This window comes from Capsicum annuum, chromosome 4 (assembly GCF_002878395.1).
Source record: "Capsicum annuum cultivar UCD-10X-F1 chromosome 4, UCD10Xv1.1, whole genome shotgun sequence".
Taxonomy (NCBI): Eukaryota; Viridiplantae; Streptophyta; class Magnoliopsida; order Solanales; family Solanaceae; genus Capsicum; species Capsicum annuum.
In genome coordinates, this window is record NC_061114.1 from 76,123,995 (window position 1) to 76,151,299 (window position 27,305).

General features: G+C 36.8%; 1 pseudogene; it reads left to right on the plus strand.

Moving 5' to 3' along the window:
• The window catches only part of LOC124897955, a 49,205-nt pseudogene extending 32,848 nt beyond the window's left edge, over positions 1-16,357 (plus strand).
• Positions 16,358-27,305: the final 10,948 nt, after the last annotated feature.

Sequence of the window (27,305 nt, forward strand, 5' to 3'; positions counted from 1 at the left end):
ATTATATAATTCGGTGCTTGTGTTACCTTGATAGTTCAGGAGGTTTGAGTCCCCCATAGTGCATATGTATACCCTCTGGTTCAGGAGGCCACACGCACTAGGGCCCTGCCAGCAGGGGGAGAGGTTGGCCAATATATCCTATGGGTTTTTTTTTATGTTATGATGGCTGAGCTACACAATACAGACTAACGTTTTAAAGTACATCCCCTATCTCAGCACGTGAGGTATATTTATGTATTTGCATGTGATTATGTACATTGGATTTTGATTATTTTGAAGTGGTAAGTATCGCATTATTTTTCTATTTTATCCTTGAGTTTTATCCTAGTGTTGACACCACTAACCGTCTCCAAACGCTGTATCCCCATGCGATGCAGGGTCTAAAAGTAAGTCAACTTTTTTTGTGTGTAGTTAGGTGGATCAGCTCGGTTCGTTGGTTCATTGTGGTAAAGTGGTGGACTTTCATACTTTTGAAGACTTAGACAATTCATTAATTTTTATCATATATTAGAGTTGGGAGTTTCATTATCATTAACATTATCATTTTCATTATCATCTGTCAAGAGTCGAGGACATATTTTGACTAAGATTGGTTTTGATTATTTTATTAGAAGACTTTGCTATATTACTGTGGAGTTGGGTGTTATTGGTCAATTGTTTTGGATGGTCGATGGTTATTGGTTATATACATACCCTTTATTCTTTGAACTTATCTTATTATATATCCTGAATTCATCTGACATTGGGGATATTCTATTTGATTTGGTTAGGTATAGTGGTGATCTCTAGTCCACGTGGGACTTGAGATACTTGTCACGGCTCTACCCTAGTTTGGGTTGTGACAGTACGTGGTGGTGAATCCTAAATCACCAATGACATCCCTGAACAGTCTCATAAAGTTACCCAAGCCACCAATTATGCCCGAAAGGGTGAAGCCAAAAGTGAAGCCTGAAAAGGCTATTGTTGACAAAAATACAGACCTTGAGAGTACACACTTAAAAGGTAAAAAATGAGTGAGAAAATGGCCTCCAAGCATGAGGAAGAGGATGAATAAAAATGATTGATGTAGTGATATAGGTCATGCCGTGATACTAAATCAAGCATTGCTTGGGAGGCAACCCAAGTTAAGGTAGGTATTTTCTTTTTATTTCATGTCTTTGTTTTTATTGAGTCACAAGTTGAAGTAAAGTATGAATACCGGATATTCGAGCTAAGATGCATGGAAAAGACTGGGTGTGGGGTTCATCTGAACTCATTTATGTTTAAAAGATGCTATTAGTTAGGCCTAAAGGTCTTAAAGAGTATTTCTATTGCTACTTTTGAGTATACTTTGAGGATAAAGTATGTTTTTAAGTGTCGGATGGGGAAAACTTCCATGGTTTCGGGTGAAGTGTTGCTATAGGATTTTATTTCTTAGTTGTTTTCTAGTTTTGGGTAAATTTGAAAAAATTACAAAAAGGTTTTCTCTTAGTTTTTAGTTCTAGTAGTTGATTTTAGTCCAGTACGTGCACACTTTACCCACCCCTTGGTTGTTCTTCTTTATTCTTTTCCAAGGGGCATCCTTTGAACCCAGTGTCCTTTTTGTGTTTAGGAGTAAAATTTATATTTTTGTATTAGAAATAAGTGAGATGTTCTTGCTAATTGCTATGTGTGATTACATGTTGCAAGTGGTTTCGAATGTGAAAGCATTTTGACTGTATTGAATGACTACTTTTGAGAATCCTACTTTTGAGAATCCTAGGTTCATTTATATGACTCTTATGCATTATTGGCTTAATTAGAAAGTTATTCTATTGCTTGGTTAAGAATCATTAATGGTACTACTTGATTTGAGCATGTGTCATTTGTTATGTGAGGTTTTGTTGTATTTTTTGTTGCACTTTGATGTCTAAAACTTGCTTGATATGTGTACAAAGCAAAATTAAGAGTGAGTTTAGGAGATGATATAGGCATTTCTTTGATATCCATGTTTCATACCATATTTTATCTACTCCTGTTCATAATCTTAGTTAGCTCTGATGAGGCTTAGCCTATTTCTTTGGTAGCCTCATATGTAGCCTATTCTCCTTCTTCGATTGAATAATTTGATCTGAAGCTCCTAAACGCTTTAGTTGAAAAATTAATATGGTTAAGGAGTGTGAAAAGTAAGAAGGAAAAAAGGAAAAGTGAAGCTCCAAAAATAGTAGCTATTTGTGTTGAAAAGTTGATGTGTGAGGCCCGGCGTCATATAAAGAAAAGAAAGAAACTTATACAAAATTGAATCATGTGTAATAGAGAATACTCCCCACTTTGTATAGATGAACAAGCTTAAAGAGATGGAGAAAAACAAAAGAGATGTGTGAAGGTAGAGGTAGTGGAAAATTAGTTATTAAGAAAAGAGTCTAGCATGTAATGTGTTTTATTAAAGCGCTTAGGGAAAATTGTCACTATTACTTGCCAAAATTGTTCCTACTCATCCCTTAGACTACATTGCAACCTTTAAGGACCTATTTGATCTTAATCTTTAATATTTTGATATTAGTAGAGTACTACATTAGGGGAAAGCCTATGGTTCATCTTATGTGATATGTGAATTCTTTATGTGAGTGAGTTTAATTTGATTCTTATGCCCATTTCGGTGATAAATTACATATCTGTGAGTGAGTATAGGCAACTCTCTTATGGTGAGGGCACATGTTTGATGATAGTTAGGTGACTTATATATAATATCTTTTATGAATGAGTTTCCCAACTTGGTGGGTCAATTCTTAAGGTTAGGATGTTTTGAAGTAGTGTTCATGAGCTTTCAAATGTATGTGACATGCTTATTGTAAAACTTGCGAGTTGTGTAGTCATTGTAGTGCTAGCTTACATGTCTTTCGTGTTGTAATATTATGTGAGTTCTACTTTGATTATAGAGCTTAAGGTAAAGAGTTGTTCAAGGATGAACAAGGCTTTAAGTGTGGGGTGATGATCTTTAGATGGATTTATGCACCTAAGTGTTGTTATCTAGCCTTAATTAGCTAAGTTTTAAGGACTTCTTATGTGCGTAATGAGTTAATATTTATATAATTAATCATCTAAGTGTTGAACTACATGTTTATAATGTTTAAGGTGTGTTCGAAACAAGTTTGGAATCAAAATGATCAATTGTAGTTTAGATGAGGAACCTAGTATTCTTAGCTTGAGCTATGTGCTACGTTAGTTGTTTTTGTTGGATTCTTTCTTGTTTTGATCTCTAATGCATGGTTTTTTTTATGATATGGAAATCCTGGTGAGATGATGGACTTTATAAATGGATAATATAGGATCTGGAATTGAAAAGGAAAAGAAACCATGAAGCAAGGGATTAAAGGCCAAACACATTGAGTAAAGTACAAACAAATCTTGAAATTTTGGGCTTAGGGGCATGCCACACTACTTAGACACCGCGTTAAGAGCATGCCACGCCCTTAGTCTCAAACCAAAATGTTGTTTTCAGTGTGCCTCCATGATTTCAACATGCCATGTTTCCTAGGTACCGCGATAGAGGCGTGTCACAGAGGCAAGTTCAAATTGGCCAACTTGTTCCTAGTATAAATAGAACACTCCCAACTTTTTTGTAAACAACATGGATAACTTGTGGGGCTTGGAATATATTGGATGAGGCTTCAATTAGGGTTTTTATTCCTTTACTTTAGTTTTATTTTGTATTATTTACATGGATATTATGATTCTTTGTAAGTCCATGATAGGCTAAACACCAACATCTAGGGTTAAGGACAATAAAATGAGCACTTAAGCTTGTTAATTGAGTTGGTTGATATTATTATCATTGTTTGTTGTTCATATATTTGTGTTATTAACCATTCTATGAATACTCGATCCTTACGATAAATGCATAATTGTATAGTGAACCCGGAAGAAGGAACAACAGAATAGAACGTGGGATGTATGTAATAGGATCCGAATTATTTAATGAATTGAAGTTATAATTTATGTTTAAGATAGTAATTTACATAATTCATCCTATTTGGTTCATATACGGTAATAAATACAAATGCGTTTAACTTAGTTCTTGCATTCTTGCTCAACGATATAGTTGTAAGGCTAAGTTAGATAGTTGATTAAAGGTTTGGAAGTCCATAATCATGTTATCAATCCCTTGAATTACCAACCAAGACAATTAATTAAACCAACATGATTATATAGCTAAGTAGGATTGTCCGTAGTGCCTGAACCCTAGGTTTCTCCCCATTATTGTGTAAGTCCTTCACATTATAGTATTATTAAGTTTATTTTTAGTTTTCAACTTTCAAATACTCTTGATTACTTTAGCACTTGTTTAATCTTCGTAGTGAATCTGGAATTGGATAGTTTTGAGCACAAGTCTCTTTGGGATCAATACGTGGTATTTAAAGGTCATTTTACTACTTGGTGTAATACGTAAACTTGTATGTATGCTTGGATGTAACAATCTTTCATGTATCAAAATATGTCATGTTTCTAAGTCTTAGCCCTTACTACTTAATGAATAGTCTCAGTGTTTATTCTATGTCCATATTATAGGGAAATTTCTCAAAATAAAATTGAATGTGCACACTGTTATAAATACGAAATATATCATATTAATAGAGTTTCATCAACATTCGTTGTTACAGTAAAAATTTACAAAGTGGAACTAAGTCCCATTTTGACTATATAATCTTTAAATTTTGGTGACGACATGCCTTTAGTTTAAGGATCAGCTAACATCACTTCAATATTAATATGTTCAAAGACTGCTTTCTTATCTTTAGTAGTTGTCATATGGCTAGATACTTGATGTCGATTTTCTTGTTTATACGACCATTTTTGTTATTCTTAGACAAAAAGACAACAACTGGATTGTCACAATATAACTTTAATAGCTTAGAGATAGAGTAAAAATTCTTAGCCTAGATACGAAACTCTTTAACTATACCCTAATTGAGGTAGCCTCAAAATAAAAAACGAACTCATCCTACATAAAGAAAGTAGTAATTAGAGTTGTTTTGGTAGTCCTCCAAAATATAGCTCCACCAACTGACATAAAATGTATCTAGAAGTTGATTATCGTGAATCCATATAGCTAGTAACATCTGAATCAGAGTAGCCAATGACTTCCAAGTCATCTAATCGTTTATACATAAACATGTAGTCTTTGGTCCCTAAAGATGTCTAAAGACTTTTTTGGCAGCTCTCTATTGGTCAAGACCTGGATTACTCTGATATTTTCTTAAAATTACAACATCAAATGCTATGTCAGGTCTTGTACAAACCTGAGCATACATCAAGTTGTAAACAGCTGAAGTGTATAAAATGTCTTTCATTTATTCCCTCTCAAGATTGTTCTTCAGCATTGATTCAAGTTGAACTTGTAACCCTTCATAGTACGAGATACACTTAGTGAACAATCTTCCATTTGAAAACTCTCTCAAATTTTATTGATATAGGCTTCTTGAGATAGACCTAAGATACCTTGATGTTTATGCCAATGAATCTTAATGGCAGTGACATTAGATGCATCACCCATATCTTTCATATCAAAATTTTTAGAGAAATTATTTCACTTCATGTATCATTCCCTTATATCTGGACGCAAGCAAGATAATATCCACATATAGAACTAGGAAACATATTTTACTCCTAATAACCTTCTATATACATATCGATACATAATGTTCTCAACAATTTGAATCAAGATATAACATTATCAAATTTCAAATACCATTAGTGGAAGGCTTGTTTTAGTCCATATATGGATTTCCTTAACATACATACTAGGTTCTCACCATCACTAGAATAGAAACCTTCAGGTTGTTTCATATAAACATCTTCCTCTGGATTAGCAAATGCGGTTTACACATCCATCTGTTGCAATTCTAAGTCAAAATGGACTATAAATGCTAATTGAATGCATAAGAGATCCTTTTTAGACATAGGAGAAAAGATCTTTGTGTAGTCAATTCCTTCCTTTTGAGTGAATTCTTTATCAATAGTCTTGCTTTATATTTTACAATGTTATTTTGTGAGACCTTTTTAGTTTTAAAAAATCATCTACGTCTAATGGATTTTACACTCCTAGGCAACTTGACAAGATCCCAGACTTTATCATTCTCATGGAATTCATATCTTCTTTCATGGCATTGTACTATAATTTCAACTCTTTGCAATTCATGGCTTGTGAAAAAGATGCATGATCATTTTCAACTCCAATGTCAAATTTATGTCAAGTACACAATAAAGTCACTAGAAATTGTTGATTTTCTTTCTACAGTGCACCAATATTTTCTTGGTAATCATGTTGAATATTTTCAAAACCATATGGAATCTCATTTATTGGTTGTGCAATAGCTGGTTGTACTTAAGGGATGTTGTGTACAACAATCAATCTTTGACTTGAAGTGAAAGGTCAATCCCTAAAAAAAGTTGTATTCTATAATTGATCACTCTCACTAATTAAGTCATTTTAAAGTAATTTTGCACTTAATGATTCCATAATCCTAGTGTTGTTAGATGGATAATAGAATGTGTATCCTTTAGATCTTTTAGCATATCCAATAAAATATCCATGAATGGTCCTAGGATCCAGTTTCTTTTCTTGTGCATTGTAGAGTTTTACTTCAGACAGGCATTACGATACGTAAATATGTGTTGAACTCAATTTTCAATATCTGAAAAACTCAAGTGGTGTCTTTGGGACAACCTTGATTGGAACTCGATTTAAATCAACCTAAATCCTTTGTTAAATTCTTATTTTTTTCTCTTATAATTCCTTAACTTTAGGTGATAATCTGAGCCTAAATTTTTAATCTATTTGTGCTCAAATTTCAAGCACATATCCCTTATTCTTTGAGGGGCCTCATGATGAATTCTATTTTGAGATTTCATTAACAGGCCCCATTGACCTATTTTTGACATGATTTTAGGTTTGGGGTTATATATTGCAATATGGATATCATTTTAATTTTACTAATTTGTAGATTATGATTTTGATAGTGTGATGATTTTTTAGGATCATGAGGCAAAGACGAGCGATTCGTGGATGGTTTAGGAATGTAGTTTGGCATTGGGGTAGGCTTCTATCTACTTATCTCTATGAGATTGTGTATTGTATATTTTGCATGTTAGGCGGGGATTATAGGTTATGTTTATACTTAGATATATCATTACTTGACCTATTTAAGAGTTTTATAATAGAAATGCAACCCGAACCTTGCCTAAAATATTTGATATGGTTGTAGGGCTTCATTTCACTTGATTATAGACTTCTTTAGATATTGATTGACTTGGAGGCTTCCTTATTACAAATCTTACCATATTGATTAGTATATTGGATGATGTTTCCCCATTTAGACCTTTTGTGTAACTTTATGCCCCCGTTTATCTTAGTTTCTTATATTCTTAGTACTTTTATCTTGTTAAGGTATATTGTTAGGCCTGAGGCCATGGTTACGATACCAGTTGGACACTAGGTTAGTACTCTATCCCTTGAAAGGATGTGGTTAAGTTCATAGCTACCTAGATTCTTATACTTGTATTATTTGGATACAATTGATAGTATGCATAAAGTTAGGCACATTTATACCTATTTAGTGGTACGATTTCAATCTAAAACTTAATTTTACTATTATTTTTCTAAAATGGGACTTATACCTACTTAACTTTAAAATTTATTATTGGTATGAAAGGTATACCACCTTTATTATGGAATTATGAATTTTTTAAAATAAATATATTACTTTTGAATTATATCGATTCTCATTTTGATCCTTTATTGATCCACTATTTTATTACTATTTACTCATTTTGGTCAAGGGATATTTCAACTCTTAAGACATTATTATATCGAGATTTCAACTCTTAAGACATTATTATATCGAGATTTCAACTCTTAAGACATTATTATATCAATTTAGTCCCATATTTGATCTCAGCAATGGTTTTACTAATACACACTCATTCAGTTTTGGTTCAAGTTTGGCATTCCTTATGATAGTATATATATATATATATATATATATATATCTTAGATACTAGATGGAGTAGATTTGTAACGATGGTTATTGGAAGTCCTAGTTTGGGACCAAATAGTGTATACATATATTTGAGACTTCTATAAGACTATTCGTCCAATGAGCCATGGTACTTGAGAAGGATGGTCGTCGTGGGTCCTGCCTTTGTGAGCTTCTAAAATGGAGAAGGTGTATACACTTGGTATGGTTGACACCTAGTTGATATGGTGTTATTGGTTTATGTTGCATCCATTCATTATATGCATTGCCTATCACCAGTACAATTATTTGATAATTGTATCTACCGGTCATATATGGGCTACATAGGTACAGTTTATGGTTATTTTTTTGAGTTTATGCATGTACCTTCTGTGCTAGTTTGAGATTGGTTAGGTTATTGTTCGCCCGGGGTAGCCGGTTAGATTATTATTGTTTGGTTATTTCATATGGTTTGAGGAAAGTTGATTATGAATTGGTACTCAGGATTGTTGGTATATTTTTTAATCCTTTTTCTCATTAATTTGGAAAGCTTTATCATTGTTAGATCACATTCTGACCCTAGAGGTATTAGCTTAGCTCCCTCAGAGTAGTACTTTTATATTTGGTTATCCGTATAGCACGGTTTGATATATATATATATATATATATATATTATATATATATATATGTATATATATATCCTCTTCTGCCTACTCTTTGTATATTATTTCCTTCTTTTCTACTACTATTATATTTGGTTATCCGTATAGCGCGGTTCGATATATATATATATATATATATATATATCCTTTTTTGCCTACTCTTTGTATATTATTTCCTTCTTTCCTACTACTATTGTATATAGTAGATCTGTTTGTTCATTATACCATCATCTATGGATTAGATACAAATGAGGTCGTGCTTCGTCCCTGATTACTGAGTATTTGATAGTTTACCCTTACTTTTTCATTAGAATTATTGTATTTTGTTGTCGGACTAGTTTTCTATAGTTTATATTACCGTGTTACATATTATTTGTACTTACATTTTCTTTGGAGCTCAGTCGGTCGATGCCTACTGAGTACCAAGTATTTTGTACAAATATTATACTTCTGCAGCCTGCAGATCATATTACAAGTTCTCATTATTGATATATGTATCATGTAGAGCAGCCATGGATCGAAGATTTAGGGTGAGCTCCTGACGTATGGAGTGTTCCTTCTCTCTCTCTTATTGTTAGATTGGTATCTATTTTTGTATTTCAAAGAAAACATGTGTATATATTTCTTTTGTATTCTATTTGTACACTTGTTGTATTAGAACCTCTTCTAATAACTTCACCAAGTTTTGGGGATATATTTACTTTCTTTCCTTCTTCCTTATTGTTATTTAGTTTTACGTCCGCCTTTATTATAAGCCCTATACTAGTTGTTGTGAATTTTGGGTTGGCTTACCTACTGGTGGTTTGTGGAAGGTGTCTTCATGACTTGAGAAATTGGGTCGTGACAACTATGGGTTGCTATAGCGGGATGAAAAGACTAGAAACTCAAGCTCATTTTTAATATTTTCACTCTTCTTCACTTGTATAAAGTGAGAGGTTTGCTCTAAGAACTCCTAGGGTTTCCTCATGGCCTTAGAGTAATGGATAGGAGGGATTTTGCTCGAATGGGCTAAAATTCATGATTTTCTACCATATTCCATGTTAGAATTCACTAGCACAGCGTCAAAAACTTGCATTCATGTCTCTATATCAGTTGCTTAGGATCCAGGTAAACTAAGTTTTCCTGAGTAGTTTAGACCTGGATTAGAAAGTATAATCATGATGTAGATTTATGGGAGATTTCATGCTTTGTCCTTCGGGCATGGTGTTGGGATGGATAAAAAGAATGAAAAACTTGGTTTTTTGGGTAGTAATTTTATAGTATTTGTGATATTGAAATTTTTAAGTAATTAATGTAATTGATTTTGTTGTTGTTCATCCTTGCATGAAAAAAAATAGTGTTGTACTCAGAAATTGGGTTTAGCCTAGTAAATGCCTAAATTAGAGGTAGTTAGTGTTGGTGGATTTTAAAAAATCTATGATGGTAACCAGAGAAACGAAAAATTTGTAAGGTATCAATGTTAGGATAAATAGTTGGGTTGTATTATGGTACAGACTCAATAAATTTCCTCACGACGGCCAAATCTACCTCCATCTAGCTGCTAGAATTCAGGGTTGGGAGGAAGGGGCATCATCATCATCATTGTTGTCCTCTTCTATGACTCAGCTACTCTTAGAATTATCCACCTTCCTTTTCTTTTTCTTTCCCTTGGACTCGACCACATTCACCTTAAGGGGGGTTGAAGTGAATATTTATCTCCAGCTTTGTGTCACCATCCTCCTTAGGCACCCTATCATTTCTACATAGTGCAGAGACCATACTAGGAAGGTAGAGGCCTTCTTGATGCCTCGATAGAACTTCTACTCAATCACTATCTGTGTCTCCACTTTCAACAATATACTCTGTTAGCACATGCCACCACCAGAGTTTGAGGTAGGTCACAAAGAAAGTGTTTCCTAATGGATAAATCATTTGGGACACTAGGTTCAACCACTTTCTAGCATTGATTATGAAGTACGTGCTCCTATTCCCCTCAGTAAAGGGCCAAAAAATCTGGTCCCATCCTCCTCAACTATCAGGATGGACCACAACTACTTCATATCCATTTCTTGGGCTTTATTTAGGTACCCAACATTAGATATATTTGATGTCTGGAGCACCTTATTGATTGTACCAATATACATAGGGACATCCACTTGCCTAATATGGATGGTGGGGTCAAGGTCATCCCAAAGCAAAATAGGGAGTATGGTACTGAAATCCCTAACTATAATGCCCCGAGTTTGTACCCCAGATGCTATACGGTGCTCATAATCCCGAAGGACCACAAGCTAACCCATGACTCGTACCTACTGTAGTAACTAAATAATAATACTATAAAAATACAGAAATTAGGTAGAAACTGGCCATAAGGTTCAATGCTGTAAATAAATACTGAATACGGTATATCAATACCAAAACTAAATATCTGTCTAAAAAATTCTCTAGTCTAAATAAGCCTCTTACTATCCGAATAAGGATTTGATGGGACAAGTCTCCAACTAACTCTAAACTACTGAAATGCTGATGTAATAACCACGTCCTTGGACTATGAGTACTCACCATTAGCTCTGGCTACTGAATATCTGAACTGCTAAATATAATCAAGAGCCCGTGTATCTGAACCTATGATATAAGACATCATAGTGCAAAAAAAAGTATGCATTAGTACTTTGAATGTACTGGTATACAAAGTGAGGTAGGATGAAATGCATGGGTTCATATGCATGAACAATTTTGACTGAATGACATGAGTATAACTGAATGAGAGTACATGTATGTACGTATAAACTGTGACTGATATCGTGATAGCACTAATACAGAGTTCTGAATACTTATTAACTAATATTTGAGTTTACTGATACAATATTACTGATAACTGAATGACTGTATCTAACAGTCCTGATTCTGTGGAACTATGTTGAGTTCCGTACTGAACTGAGTGACTATAACTGACAGTCTTGATTCCATAGAATTGAACTGATTTCTATTTTAAAGATTGAAACTAAGACTGTAGGAGGTAATCATCTAAACGACATACCCCTCTCTGAACTGATTGGGGTCCAACCTGTAACCCCAGCTGGAAGGGTGTAGTACCATGCCACGAGTAAAGACAAACTGAGTCACCCTCATCTGGTAGGTGCTCTGAGTAAGAATGGTGGTACCCTCAACTGGCAAGTTAAAACACCTCATCAACCCTCAACTTGCAAGTTGATGTCTCAACCTATGCTGGCTACGTAGTTCTAGAATGCAAGGACTGCTTCTAAGGATCACACCATCCACTGATAAGTGAGGCCCCATCCTTGGGTTCACCCGGTGCTGAATCCTACTCCCAATTGAATAGACCCTAGACTAAATTCTAAACCATTCTAGGCTGGACTGAACTGTTACTAATCGTAATATATAACTGAACTGAACTGAGTTCACTAGGTTCCATGGACGGACGGAATACTACTGAATTCTGTTAACTAACTGAGTACTACTAAGCTTTTCGTAGTTTTGTAACTGACTGAATTCTACTGATCGTGACATGACTGATACTATTCGTGACTAAACATGGATCTAGGTAAATCGCTAAATTATCGAGTATTGAATACCCACAGGACTCGATAGCATAAATTATAAGGCATAGCACAATCTTGAAACATGATAGCTAATTACTTGATCATCATTCCTTCATTGGGACATTCTAGCAAACACTTGCATAACATAACTTGAATACATGCTAACATGATATAATTTCATTATTCAACTCACATGAGCAATTCAACAAACCCTAGGAGGACATAGTATGTGCGCATAATATAAATCAACATGCGAGCATCATAATTTCAAATACCAAATTCATAATTTGGAGGGTTTTAGCATGAATTAACATAGTACAACACAAAAACAACAACAAACCCAGTGCATTCCCCTATAGTGGGGTCTGAGAAGGGTAAGATGTTTGCAGTCCATATCACTACCTCCGGAGAAGTAGAAAGACTATTTCCGATAGACCCCCGGTTCAAGACAAGAAATAATAATCAGATCCATAATAAAGCATGGACTAGGATGACATGACATAAATACGACATCCATAAGGAATAGTACACAAAAACTAGTAAACAAGTTCGTAATAAAGCATGAAGCAAGGTAGCATAACAAGAAAAGTACACCCACCAAGTAATACCCTACCCTGATGACCCAAACTGGCACTAGCCTTCTATCCTAATTCGAGTCCTCCAGATATTCCTATCTAGGGTCATGTCCTCCGTAAGCAGTAACTACTCCATGTCCTTCCTAATTAACTCTCACCAGTATTTCTTCGGTCTACCCCTACCCCGCCTAAAACAATCCAAGTCAGCCTCTCACACCTATGAACCGGGCCATCCGTGCCCCTCCTCATCACGTGTCCAAACAATCTCAGTCGGACTTCCCACATCTTGTCCTCCACCTAAGCCACTCCAACCTTGTCTTGAATAAACTCATTACGAGCTCTATCGCTCCTAGTAAGCCCACACATCCAATGCAACATCTGCATTTCCGCCACCTTCAGTTTTTGAATGTGGGTGTTCTTTACTAGCCAACACTCTGCTCCATACAACATGACCGGACTGACTGCCACCCTGTAGAATTTTTCTTTAAGTTTAAGTGGAAACTTTTTATCACACAACACCCCCAAGGCAAGCTTTCACTTCATCCATCCTGCCCCAATACGGTGGGAGACATCCTCGTCAATCTTACCATGCCCCTGAATCATAGACCCGAGATACTTAAAACTATCCGTCTTACACACCACCTAGGAGTCCAACCTTACTACCACCTCGTTCTCCTGGATCGAGTAATTAAACTTGCATTCTAAATATTTTGTCTTACTCCTACTCAACTTGAACCCTTTAGACTCAAGAGTCTGTCTCCACACCTCTAATTTATCATTCACACCCCGTCACATCTCATCAATCAAAACTACATTATCTATGAAAAGCATACTCCAAGGTACCTCTCCTTGAATCACCGCGTTAACACATCCATCACCACAGCAAACAAAAATGGACTAAGAGTAGATCCCTGATGCAACCCTATCAGGATAGAGCAATGCTCTGAATCTTCTACCGCTGTCCTCACCTGGGTGTTAGCTCCATCATACATGTCCTTGATTTCTCTGGTATACGCCACAGGGACCCCACTTACCTCTAAGCATCTCCAAAGAACCTCCCTATGGACTTTGTCATACGTCTTCTCCAAGTCAATAAATACTATATGTAGATCCTTTTTTCTTTCCCTATACTATTCTATCAGTCTCTGCACTAGGTAAATAGCCTCTATCGTCAAGTGCCTGGGCATAAAAAAAATTGGTTGTCCGAAATAGACACTATCCTCCTCAACCTCAACTCAACCACTCTCTCTCAAATCTTCATAGTGTGACTCAATAACTTAATACCCCTATAGTTGTTGTAACACTAAATGCCACCCTCATTCTTATAAAGAGGGATCATAGTACTCCATCTCCAAGCCTCGGGCATTTTCACCATCTTGAAAATGTCGTTAAATAATTCAGTTAACTACCTTAGACCAGTCTCGCCTGAAAGCTTCCAAAAATCAACAGGAATCTTATCAGGCCCCGTTGCCTTATCCCTTTCGCATCCTGCAAACAGCCTCTCTGACCTCCTTCACTTTAAAACATCTACAATAACTAAAATCACGACACTCCTCTAAGTGCTCCAGCTCCCCTAACTCAATAACTTTATCCCCTTCATCATTTAAGAGCCTATGAAAATACGGTTGCCATCTTTTCTTAATGTCACCGTCCTCCACCAACACTCTACCATCCTTCCCCTTAATGTACTTTATCTGGTCGAGGTCACGACTCTTCCTCTCCTTAGCCTTAGCAAGCCTAAACAACCTTTTTTCTCTTCTAACCCCATATACAAGCTCTAAAACATTGTCATCTTAGCATTCATAACAGCTAACTTAGACTCCGTCCAAGCTAACTTGTTCTCCTCCCTATCAACCCGATTTTCCACTTCATCCTTACTCTCAACCAACTTAGTATACGCCCCCTTATTAGTCTCCACTTTATTCTTAAATTCTTTATTCCACCACCAATCCCCCCGATAATGACCAGCCCAGCCCCTGGAAACCCCCAATACTTTCCTAGCAGTCTCTTTCATGCACCTAGCCACCTTATCCTACATACCATCTACGTCCCCCATACACTCCTAACCCCCATACCTAACACTTTCTCTCTTATCTTCTGTGTATTCACTGGTGATAATCCGCCTCACATAATTCTAGGTCGACCCTCCTCACCTCTTCTCTTTTTTATCCTTTTTTATACACAAGTCCATCACCAAGAACCTAGGCTGGGTCAAAAGATTCTCACTCAAAATGACCTTACAGTCCTTACAAAACACCTTATCCTCTTTCCTAAGCAGCAAAACGTCAATTTAGGTCTTGGCTATCGCACTTCAGAAGGTGATCAGGTGATCGTCCTTCTTCAGAAAGCTTGAATTCACTACCACCAGCCCAAAGGACCTCGCAAAATCCAACAGAGTGACTCTCTCCTCATTTCTATCCCTAAAATGAAAACCACCATGCACATCACCAAAGCCTCCTGATAATGCCCTGATGTGCCTATTAAAATCCCCTGCTACCACAATCTTTTTCAAGCTAGGCACGCCTCTTACCACCTCATCCAAAGCCTCCCAAAACCGCATCTTTTCTTCCCTATCTAAGACCACCAGTGGAGCATAAACATATAGACATTTAAGGTACACCTCTCAATGACTAATTTAATAGTCATCAACCTACCACTGATCCTCTTAACCTCCACTACCTGCCCTCTAAACTCTTCATCAACTAAGATCTCAACTCTATTTCTATGGTTATCGCTTCCAGAGTACCAAAGCTTGCAACCAGCCATATCCCTAGCCTTAGACCCTACCCACTTAGTCTCCTGGACACACGCAATATTAATCCTACTCTTTCGAATAATCTTCACAAGCTTTATGGACTTACCCTGGAGAGTCCCTATATTCCAAGACCCAACCCTCAGCCTGTCAACTCTAGCAATATGTCTTCCTCTACCACCCCTAACGCCAAACCTTGCCCCTACTCCCACACTAGCCCTTCCCTCCTCTCCTACCCCTAAAAATAGCCCCCAACCCAACCTCCTTGGATATAAACCTATCCTATCATCAACGCCCACAGCCACTACTCCAAGAAAATGCAATGAAAGAAAGAAATAAAGAAAAAAAACAATGAAAGTAACAAAGAAACAATAGAAAGTACAAGGTACGTGTAAAGCAGAGGGAATAATCTAGAAAAAAGTCAATCCAACAAGTTAAAAATAAGTCAAGAGATGGAATAATCAAGAAAAAATAGATGGCAATGGTTAGAAGTCAATAAATTAGCTAACTGATGTAGAAAATTTTGCCGGAAAATTCTCACCAAAGCTTCATCGGAGCATCGCTAGAATCAGATCTGGTAATCTGTGCATGTCAGAATGCTAAACTGGTTGAGCCAGCGGTGACCTTATCCCATTATGCTGATGATAGTAATAGAAAATGCAAGAAGAGCGAAGAGAGAGATGGGGAGAGGGATAGGGGAAGAGAGAGAAAACCAACCAAGAAAGAAAGAGGATATGTGCACTTACTTGCCGCCGATGTTCCTGTACCGGTGCCAGCACCAGAGTACCAACGTCGTGTCAATGGTGATGCTATAGACGTTAGTACAGTTGAGAAGCTGAGAAAGAGACGTTAGCAGAAAAGACACCATTTCTATCATCAATATAATAAAGCACCACTTCTGATGTAACATAAGCAAAATTAAATAATTTTTAATAGGGAAATCACATCCTTCCTATAAACTAAATAATAAACGCACCTCTTACGACATAACACGAACGAAAAAAGCAACATTTTTCAATGGGACAATAAGACTTATTCCCTAACATAGAACAACACATATAATAAATAATTTCATATGCATTTCACAATTGAATCATGAACTAGAAACCCCATTAACATGGTAGTCATGAACAAATTCAAATTCAACCGTGAAATTCATCAAACTCATTAACTTGTAGTAAAAAAAAAGGTGCTTAAACTCCAAGGGTGGAAGAAACCCTTGGATGAATACTTGACATACCTTGGTTGCTAAATTCTTGAAAAATGAGGGTGAAACTTTAAGCGTTGAGTTTGAAAGTAGATCTTCTAGGGTTTTTGTTCTTGCGTAATTTCTGACTAGAGAATGAATTTTGCCTCTAAAGGGGCTTAATTTCATATTTTGGGGATGATAACTGTTGGTAAAAGACCCAAATACCTCTGAGGAAAGAAGCTTTTAATTACTAAAAATTGAATTATCGATGCATAGACCGACGAATCGCGTCATGGGGTCAACGCTATGGCCAATGGGCCGCGTTGATTCCGCATTGGTTCACTAGAATTTGCATTGGGGAGCTGGAGGAAAATATTTATTGACGCGATAGACGATCCGGTGCATCGAGAACGTGTCGATCCACTAGTTTGGACTTCCAAACATGCCTCAATCAAAGTTTGAAAAATCCAAAACTTAATCGAGGATACCTACTGACACTCTTGATCATGATTTAACCGAAAGATTGACATTTTAAGGTCATAGAGGTCGTGAAATTGAGTTTTCAACTTACAAAGGCTAAAATGACACTAAGTCTGATTACTTAGCTAAAAGTTTGTAAGTGTGGGACCCCTTAACAAGCTTGAAAGGACTGAATTAAGCTTAGGATTTTGTGGGGTCTCACAATATCTTCCCCTTAGGAACATTCATCCTCAAATGAGACTGGCTAAGCTGAGAATATTGATAGATGGAATTTGGCTACAAGATAAGTACAACTGAAGCATGATTTCATGATTGAAATTATTGATAAACTAAAATTTCATACTGAACATGCATATCTGATGCATGAGTACATAGTTAAACCTGATTCATAAATACATGACTGGGATTGCTAATAAGCTGAGTTTCTCATGCTAAACATGCATATTTGATACATCAAGTCACAATTGAATATGCAATGGTAATTGGTACCAAATCTATAAAAGAAAATCTGAGCATGGAATTGTGTTTGTTTAAGGAAAAACTCTTACCTTGGGCTGAGTTTGAGTTTGCGGAGAAGAGGTAAGGATACTTGGTCGGCATTCTAATTTTGATTCCCAAGTAGCTCCCTCAACGGACTGATTCCACCAAAGAACTTTGCCTAGAGAGACTTCTTTGTTCCTCAGTCTACAAATCTGAAAATTAAGGATTTTGACTAGAATCTCTTCGTAAGAGAGGTTGTTCTAAATATCTGTGCCCTCTATAGGGACTACGGTTGCTGAGTCACATACAAATTTCTTAAGCAAGGAGACATGGAACACTGGATACACTAAAGCTAAGTTTAAAGGTAACTTAAGCTTATAAACTATCTTTCCAAAATAGCTGAGAATTTGGTAAGGACCGACATATCAGGGACTGAGCTTTCCTTTCTTGACAAACCTCTTCACTCCTTTCATAAGAGAGATTTTCAAATACACATAATAACTAATCTCTAATTAAGATCCTTTCTCCGTACATCTGCATATGATTTTTGTCAGCTCTAAGGTATCTTAAGACTTTCCCTGATCAATTAAACCTTCTCTAAGGTGTCAAACACCAAGTCAGGCCCTACCACTGCGATCTCACCCATTTCAAACCAATAAATGGGAGATATACATCTCCTCTGATAGAGTGCCTCAAATGGAGCCATCTGAATACTAGAATAATTGGTGTTGTTATATGCAATCTCAATCAAAGGCAAGTGGTCATCCTAACTACCTTTAAAGTCTATCGAACACGCTCACAGTATATCCTCTAAAGTCTGAATAGTCCTTTCTGCTTAACCATCTGTCTGAGGGTGAAAGGCTGTACTGAGGTGGACTTAGTCTGAATAGTCCTTTCTGCTTAACCATCTGTCTGAGGGTGAAAGGCTGTACTGAGGTGGACTTAGGTACCAAGACCCTTTTAGAAGGCTTTCCAGAAATAACAGGTAAACTGGGTACCTCTATCTGAGAGTATGGACAATGGAACACCATACAGTCTGACTAACTCTTTGACATAGAGCTTGGTATAGTCCTTGGCTGAATAAGAGGTATAGACTGGTAGAAAATGAGCTGATTTGGTCATCCTGTCTATAATGACCCAAACCTAATCGTGCTAATGACTAGTGCGAGATAAACCCATCACAAAATCCATGTTCACCTCTTCCCACTTCAAAGTGGGAATACTGAACCCTTGCATAAACCCACTAGGCTTCTGATGCTTAATTTTAACCTACTGACATATTGAGGACTTAGCCACAAATTCTTTAATGTCTCTCTTCATCCCACTCCACCAATAGATCTCCCATAAATCATGGTACATCTTAGTGGCCCCTGGATGAATAGAGTAGCGCTCACCATGTACTTCTGCTAGAATTCACTACCTCAAGTCATCTACACCTGGCACACATAGCCGACCCAAGCAATGCAGTACACCATCTCTCCCTTATGAGAAAACCTCTATCTTCTGATCCCTGACTGATTCTTTCAACTTGACTAAACTGAGATACGTATCTTACTTTTCCTTTACGTCAGAAACTAGGAATGATTCTGTACTCTACACCTGTACACTACTCTACACCTGTACACTACTTTCTAATGAATTGACTAAGCAAACACCTAGTCGGGCGAGCTGATGAACCTCCTGAGCTAACTTCTTCTTACCATCATCCACATGAGCAACACTCCCCGTAGACATCCTATGAAAAGTATCAGCCACTACATTGGCCTTACCTGGATGATACAGGATGCTCATGTTGTAGTCCTTTAAAAACTCTAACCACCTTCTCTGATAGAGGTTTAGATCTTTCTGAGAGAATACATACTGCAGGCTTTTATGGTCTGTGATCACATCAACGTGCACTTCATACAAATAGTGCCTCTAAATCTTTAAGGTAAATACTACTACTGCTAACTCAAGATCATGAATTGGATAGTTCTTTTAATGGGGCTTCGGCTGCCTAGAGAAATAGGCTATAACCTTACCTCTATGCATAAGGATATAATGCAAACTTACTCTGGATGTATCACAATACACAACAAAGCCGTCTGAACCATCTGGCAAGGTAAGAACTGGGGCTGAGGTGAGTCGATTCTTCAACTCCTGAAAACTCTTCTCGTAAGAATCTGACCACTAAAAGTTGACTTTCTTCTGAGCCAATCTAGACAAAGGGGATGTAATAGATGAAAATCCCTCAATAAATCATCGGTAATAGCCAGTCAAGCCTAAGAAACTCCAAATATCTGATAAAGAGGTGGGTTTGGGATAGTTTCTCACTACTTTAGTCTTTTGGGGATCAACTCTGAAGCCATCACCAAAAATGATATGGTCGAGGAAAGCTACTGACCTTAGCCAAAATTCACACTTACTGAATTTAGCAAATAGCTGATGGTTTCTGAGAGTCTACAATACTATTCTGAGATAGTCTGCATGATCATGCTCACTACAGAAGTAAACAAGGATATCATCTATTAAGACTATGATAAACAGATCCAAGTACTGCTTGTACACACAGTTCATCAAGTCCATGAAAGATTTTAGGGCATTGGTAAGACCAAAGGACATAAATAAGAATTTGTAGTGACCATACCAAGTTCTGAAAGTTTTCTTCAGAATGTCACATTCTCTGACTCTGAGCTGATGATAGCCTGATCTGAGGTCTATTTTAAAAAAGTAACTGGCACCCTAAAGTTGGTCAAACAAGTCATCAATTCTGGGAAGTGGATACTTATTCTTGGTCGTGACTTTATATAAGTGACGGTAGTCAATACATATTCTGAGAAAACCTTCTTTCTTATGCATGAATAGAACTAGTGCACCCCACGGGGATATACTTGGTCTAATGAATACCTTATCTAGGAGATCCTTCAACTGTTCTTTTAATTCTTTGAGTTCTTCTGGATCCATTCTATATGGCAAAATAGAGATAGGCTGAGTATCTGGAAGAAGTTTTTTTTCGAAGTCGATTTCCATTTCGGAAGGAATTTTGAGAAGATATTTAGGAAACACGTCTGGGAATTCACATGTAACTAATACTAACTCAAGAGTGGGGTTTGTAATCTAGAGTCCTGGACCGAACTGATATGATAGACACATCCCTTTGATATTATTTTCTTTGCCCTAAGGTTGGAAATAAGCTGACCCCTAAGTGCTAAAGTAATATCCCTCTACTCTAAGAAGGGCTTATTCGGGAACTAAAATTAGACAATTCTATTTATACAGTAGACTAAGGCATAGCAGGAATGAAGCCAATCCATGCCAAGAATGACATCAAAATTAGTCATCTCTAATTTGACTAAGTCTACTGAAGTGACTTTCTAAGTATCAAAACCAGATAGTTCTTGTATACCCACTAGGCTATGATAGATTTACCCACTGGGATAGAGACTGAGAAAGTCTCTGCTAGAATTTTAGGACTAACTCCAAAGTCAACAGCTATATAGGGAGTAACAAAGGATAAAGATGCTCCTAGATCTAGCAAAGCATAAATATGTAAATGATAAACCTATAATGTACTAGTGACCACATAAGGAGAACTTTCTTGATCCTTTTGGAACTAAAGAGCATAAAGTCTATTTGGGCGTTGCCCACTGGTGGCACTGGATGCATCACCCTGCTGATTCGGGCGATCGAATTGAGCTGGGAGACGATTATGCTGACCCTAGGAACCTAACTGGGGAAAATTAATGACTCTATGACCTAGCTTTCCACACCCAAAATACACATCACTATCATCTCTGCAGACACCCTGGTGGTTTCTGCCATATTTCTAGCAAAGAGGATTAGTTTGGGCGCTGCTGAATCTACCCTGAGGGTTTTGGCCTAGCGTCTTATCTCTGTTGCCATCTCTGAATTTTGACATTGGAGTACTGGCTGATAATGGAGTTGGAACTAAGGATTTTAGGCTGAACTGAGAATGATTTCCACCATCTGACCTAGGTTGAGCGAAATTAAAATTCCCTATTCTCACTCTTTTGTTCTCCCTCTCCTTCTCCCTATTCTTAGCCTCCTCTATGTATTGAGCGTGGACCATGAGCCTGGATATGTCCATCTTCTTAATCAACATTGTTGTTCTACACTCCTTGACCACAGTGCTAAAAACCCCATACACAAACTTACTCATCCTAGACTTGCTATCTGCCAGCACATGAGGAGCGTATCTAGCTAATTGAGTAAAATTGAGAGAATACTCTTTCACTGTCATGTTACCCTGCTTCAGATTAATAAATTCTAGAACCTTAACCTCCTTCAACTTCAACAAGAAGAACCAATCCAGAAAAGCAGTGAAAAACTCCTCCCGCTCTATGGGCCTTGCATCTGCGGCCCTGTAATGCCCTCTACTATTTAAACCATGAGTGATCCACATCTTGCAACTGATATACAGCTAACTCAACACTCTAACTAGCTGTCACCCCCATAATATCTGTTACTTTCTGCTCCTGATCAAGAAATTCATGAGGGCCCTCATCTGACTTAGACCAAGAAAAAGATAGAGGGTTCATTTGGGTGAAGTCTTGAATCTTGCCTGCAGCAGTATTGATAACTAGATTGGCTAGAATGGTATCTGGGAATTCATTATAGGCTGACACTGAATGAGCTAGGGTGGTAAAAGCTACTTTAAATTCAGCGTGGGAGACATGTTCATCTAGGGGATCTGGCTGGACAGGCTAGGGTGTTAGCTGGTCTCTTGTTCCACTTCCCTTAATCCTCTTTAGAGGCATATTCTATAAACGAAAAAGAAACTTAGATTAGATAGGGAGTTTAACTGGAGCTCATTCTCACTCGCACGACATGAATACTGAAAGAAGGGAAACTTTTCCTAAAACATCTCGTAGCCTCCTGGCCATAAGTGTGGTCCGCTATATACTCATGTATAAGACTCTACTAAATGTGGCTTCTATACTTCATAGGACTCTATTGAATCTTAGGCTTTGATACCAAGTTTGTAACGCCCTGAGTCAGTACCCCGGATGCTACACGGTGCTCATAACTTTAAAGGACCATAAGCTAACCCATGACTAGTACCTGCTGTAGTAACTGAATAATAATACTGTAAAAATGCAGAAATTAGGTGAAAACTGGCCATAAGGTTTAATGATGTAAATAAATATTGAATATGATATATCAATACCAGAACTGAATATCTGTCTGAAAAATACTCTAGTCTAAATAAGCCTCTAACTATCTAAATAAGGAGTTGATAGGACAAGTCCCCAACTAATATTAAACTACTGAAATAAACTAAAATACTGAAGTAATAACCACGTCCTCGAACTATGAGGACTCACCACTAACTCTGGCTACTGAATATCTAAACTGGTAAATATGATCGAGAGCCCGTGCATCTGAACCTATGATATAAGACATCAAAGCGCAAAAGAAAAGTATACGTCAGTACTTTGAATATACTGGTATGTAAAGTGAGGTTGGCTAATATGCATGGGTTCATATGTATGAACAATACTGACTGAATGACTTGAGTATAACTGAATAACAGTACATGCATAAACGCATAAGCTGTGATAGAGATCGTGATAACACTGATACAAATTTTTAAATACTGATTAACTGATATTTAAATTTATTAATACTATATTACTGATAACTGAATGACTGTATCTGACAGTCCTGATTCTGTGGAACGGTATTGAGTTCCATACTGAACTAAGTAACTGTATCTGACAGTCCTGATTCCATAGAACTGAACAGATTTCTATTCTGAAGACTAAAATTGAGACTAAAGGAGGTAATCATCTAACCAATATACCACTCTCTGAACTGATTAGGGTCCAACCAGTAGCCCTAACTGGAAAGGTGTCAGTACCATACCACGAGTAAAGACAAACCGAGTCACCCACATCTGGTAGGTGCTCTAAGTGAGAATGGTGGTACCCTCAACTGGCAGGTTACAATACTTCATCAACCCTCAACTGGAAAGTTGATGTCTCAACCTATGCTAGCTACATAGGTTTGGAATGCAAGGACTGCTTCTAAGGATCACACCCTCCACTAGTAGGTGAGTCCCCATCCTTGGGTTCACTCAGTGCTGAATCCTACTCCCAACTGAATAGACCCTGGACTGAATTCTAAACTATTCTAGGATGGACTGAACTATTATTGATCATACTATATAATTGAACTAAATTGAGTTCACTGGGTTCCGTGGACTGAAGGAACACTACTGAATTCTGTTAACTGACTGAGTACTAATTAACTTTCTTGAGTTTTGTAATTGACTGGATTCTACTGATCGTGACATGACTGATACTATTCGTGACTAACCATGGCTCTAGGTAAATGGCTAAATTGTTGGGTATTGAATAACCCCAGGTCTCGATATCATAAATTATAAGACATACAACAATCTTGAAATATGATAGCTAATTACTTGATCATCATTCCTTCATTGGGACATTCTAGCAAACACTTGCATGACATGAACTTGAATACATGCTAACATGATATAATTTCACTATTTAACTCAAATGAGCAATTCAACAAACAGTTGGAGGACATAGTATGTGCACATAATACTAAACAACATGCGAGCATCATAATTTCAAATACCAAATTCACAATTTGGAGGGTTTTAGCATGAATTAACATAGTACAACACATATAACAAATAATTTCATATGCATCTCGCAATTGTATCATGAACTAGAAACCCCATTAAAATGGTAGCCATGAAAACATTCAAATTCAACTATGAAATTCATCAAACTCATTAACTTGTAGTAAAAAAAGGTGCTTGAACTCTAAGGGTGGAAGGAAACCCTTGGATGAACACTTGACATACCTTGGTTGCTAAATTCTTGAAGAATGATGGTGAAATCTTAAGCCTTAAGTTTGAAATTTGATCTCCTAGGGTTTTTGTTCTTGAGTAATTTCTGAATAAAGGATGAATTTTGGCTCTAAAGGGGCTTAATTTTATGTTTTGGGGATGATAGCCATGGGTAAAAGACCCAAATACCCCTAAAGAAAGAAACTTTTAATTACTAAAAACCAAATTAGCGATGCATAGACCGATGCATCACGTTGATGGGGTCAACACAATGGCCAAAGCACAGCATCGAGTCCATGTCGGTTAACTAGAATTTGCACTGGGGAGCTGAAGAAAAATATTCATCGACGCGATAGATGACACGGCGCGTCGAGATCATATCAATCCACTGGTTTGGAATTCCAAACGTGCCTAGAATGAAGTCCAAAAAATTCAAAATTTGTCTAAGGACACCTACTGACAGTCCTGATCATGATTCAACCTAAAGATTGACATTTTAAGGTCTAGAGGTCGTGAAATAGAGTTTCCAACTTATGAAGGCTAAAATGACACTAAGTTTGAGTACTTATCTAAAATTTTCTAAGTCTGGGACCCCTTAACAAGCTTTAAAGTGTAGAGTTAAGCTTAGAATTTTGTGGGATCTTACACTGACCCAGTCCGAGACCCCAGATAGAAGAGACTCTAGCAATGGTACCAGCCAAACTCCTAGAGCCATTTGTAGAATTCAGGAACCTTAGTTGTCACTCCCTTTATCACAAAGGCCTACTTATAGGAGAATTTTGTCCTTTGATACTCTAAAAATATCTCCCAATAATTTTCATCAAGAAATCTCTCAAAGGTTGGGCATTTTTCTTAATTTTCAGCCAATAGGGAAAGAAATCTCCACAATAATGTAAGCAAATAAGTTAGAACTTATATAAGTATCAAGAAATCAAATTTCAGCAAAAATACAAAGTTTTGGTTTGACTGGGATGCTACTTCCTTACAACCTCCTACTATAGCATGCATCACCCCGTTATCAGAGGACCACTATAGCAAGAATTTTTCCTCTCTAGCGGGATCGCTATAGTAGGATGAGGCTGCTGTAGCGGTATTCATCATCCCAAGAACTCAAGAGGTGCAACAATAGTGCCTCTTGACGAAAAATCTCATTTTTGGCATTCTGACCACAATCTGTGTTTTTAAAGTACCCTAGCACTAGTTCAAAAATTTTAGCATAGGAACTCGTAAAACATACCAAATTCATCAAAACCAAACCAACAACAACTGTTCATATTCGTTATTAGTTTGGACCTATTTTGCCCAAGAACCTCATAACTCTTAAGCCCAAAATGCTACAGAAGGGTTGTAAATGTAAATAAAGCATCTAGCTTCAACATTTTGACAAAGTCAATCTCAATTTCAGAATTTAAAAAACAACCCCAAAACCTATTCTGTTCCTACAAATTCAAGCATAAAAAGTGCCAAAATTCTAGTAATAAAGTAAAGAGGTGAAGTATATTGATAATTATCTTATTTTCAATGATGAGAGAAAAGTGATCGGGGAGGGAAGGGGATTTTTTGAGTGAAAAAAAGGGAGAAATCAATAATAAACTCATTTCTCACTTCTTTAAATTATTAGCTCCCTTTATATTGGCCGTCTTTGTTATAGCAACACTGTTATGGTAGGAATATTCCCACTATAGGGAGATATAGACTCTCACAATGTGGAAATTTTTTTCCATAATATTTTTGAAATTTTCATAATTTGATAACTTAACGAGGCTCCAAATATCTAGGGTGCTCAGAACATGTTTTGTTCCAATTAGTCTCATACGACTCAAACATAAAAGAGATTTCTTGATAAAGCCAGGCAGTAATAAAATATGGTTTGAAAGTTAGTGCAACAAGGAAATAAAAATTCGGTGTTTCACTTAAGTTTGTGAATGTGTTATCATTGAGAAAGTGTTAAGGTTCAATCTAAAGTCATACTTTTCTCTCCTTGTTATGATTGTTTAGGAATAAATGAGGGGTTAATTAGTATCTATTGTAAGGTCCTGTTCTATTGTTTTTAAAAGAAACATTATGAGTATGGGTTATAGGAAATTTTGAAAATACAAACTCAAACTAGTATGGAGCGATGTAGTGATATGTCATGGAAACACGATGCTTTTAATGCTTTAAATAATGAAATTATTCTTGAACTTAGGTCATTTTAGCGGATATGATGTGTTTTTCTGATTGTTGCAAGTGAAACAGGTCAATATAAGTGTTGGACTAAAACTGGATGAAAAAACCTAGAAAGACCAAATTACAGAAGGTACGAGCCTCCTCACGAGTTGTCAACACCTTATATGACTTGAAGGTTGACTCATATGCATAATAGAAACCAAGGGCAGGAAGAAAAACCAAGTGTAGAGATGATACGACTGGGAGTAAGAGCCGTAAGATAAGGGTACGGATGTATCATGAAGTTATGCATAGAGCAGAACCTGAGAAGGTAAATCAAAGTTGAAGTCTTATGAGAATACGAGTGGAAAGTTTGAATATGACTCGTATAGACAAGTCGTAAGTAGACCAGTATCCAAAGAGTGAAAGAAAAAAGTCCCAGGTGGATAGGAGTGAAAGACATGAGTCTTATGGTCAAGGTACGACTCGTGAGCATAAGTCATAGGAAGAACAGAAAGTTAAAGCCTGAAATATAAGACAGTTGAGTGGATACGAGAGGTATAGTATGACTCGTAAGAAGACGGTATGAGTGGACGACCGAGTCGTACCCTGTGCCGACATAACTTTTTCTTTTCTATTTTTATTAGAATTTTTGAGTATTTTTGAGATACTATAATACCCTAG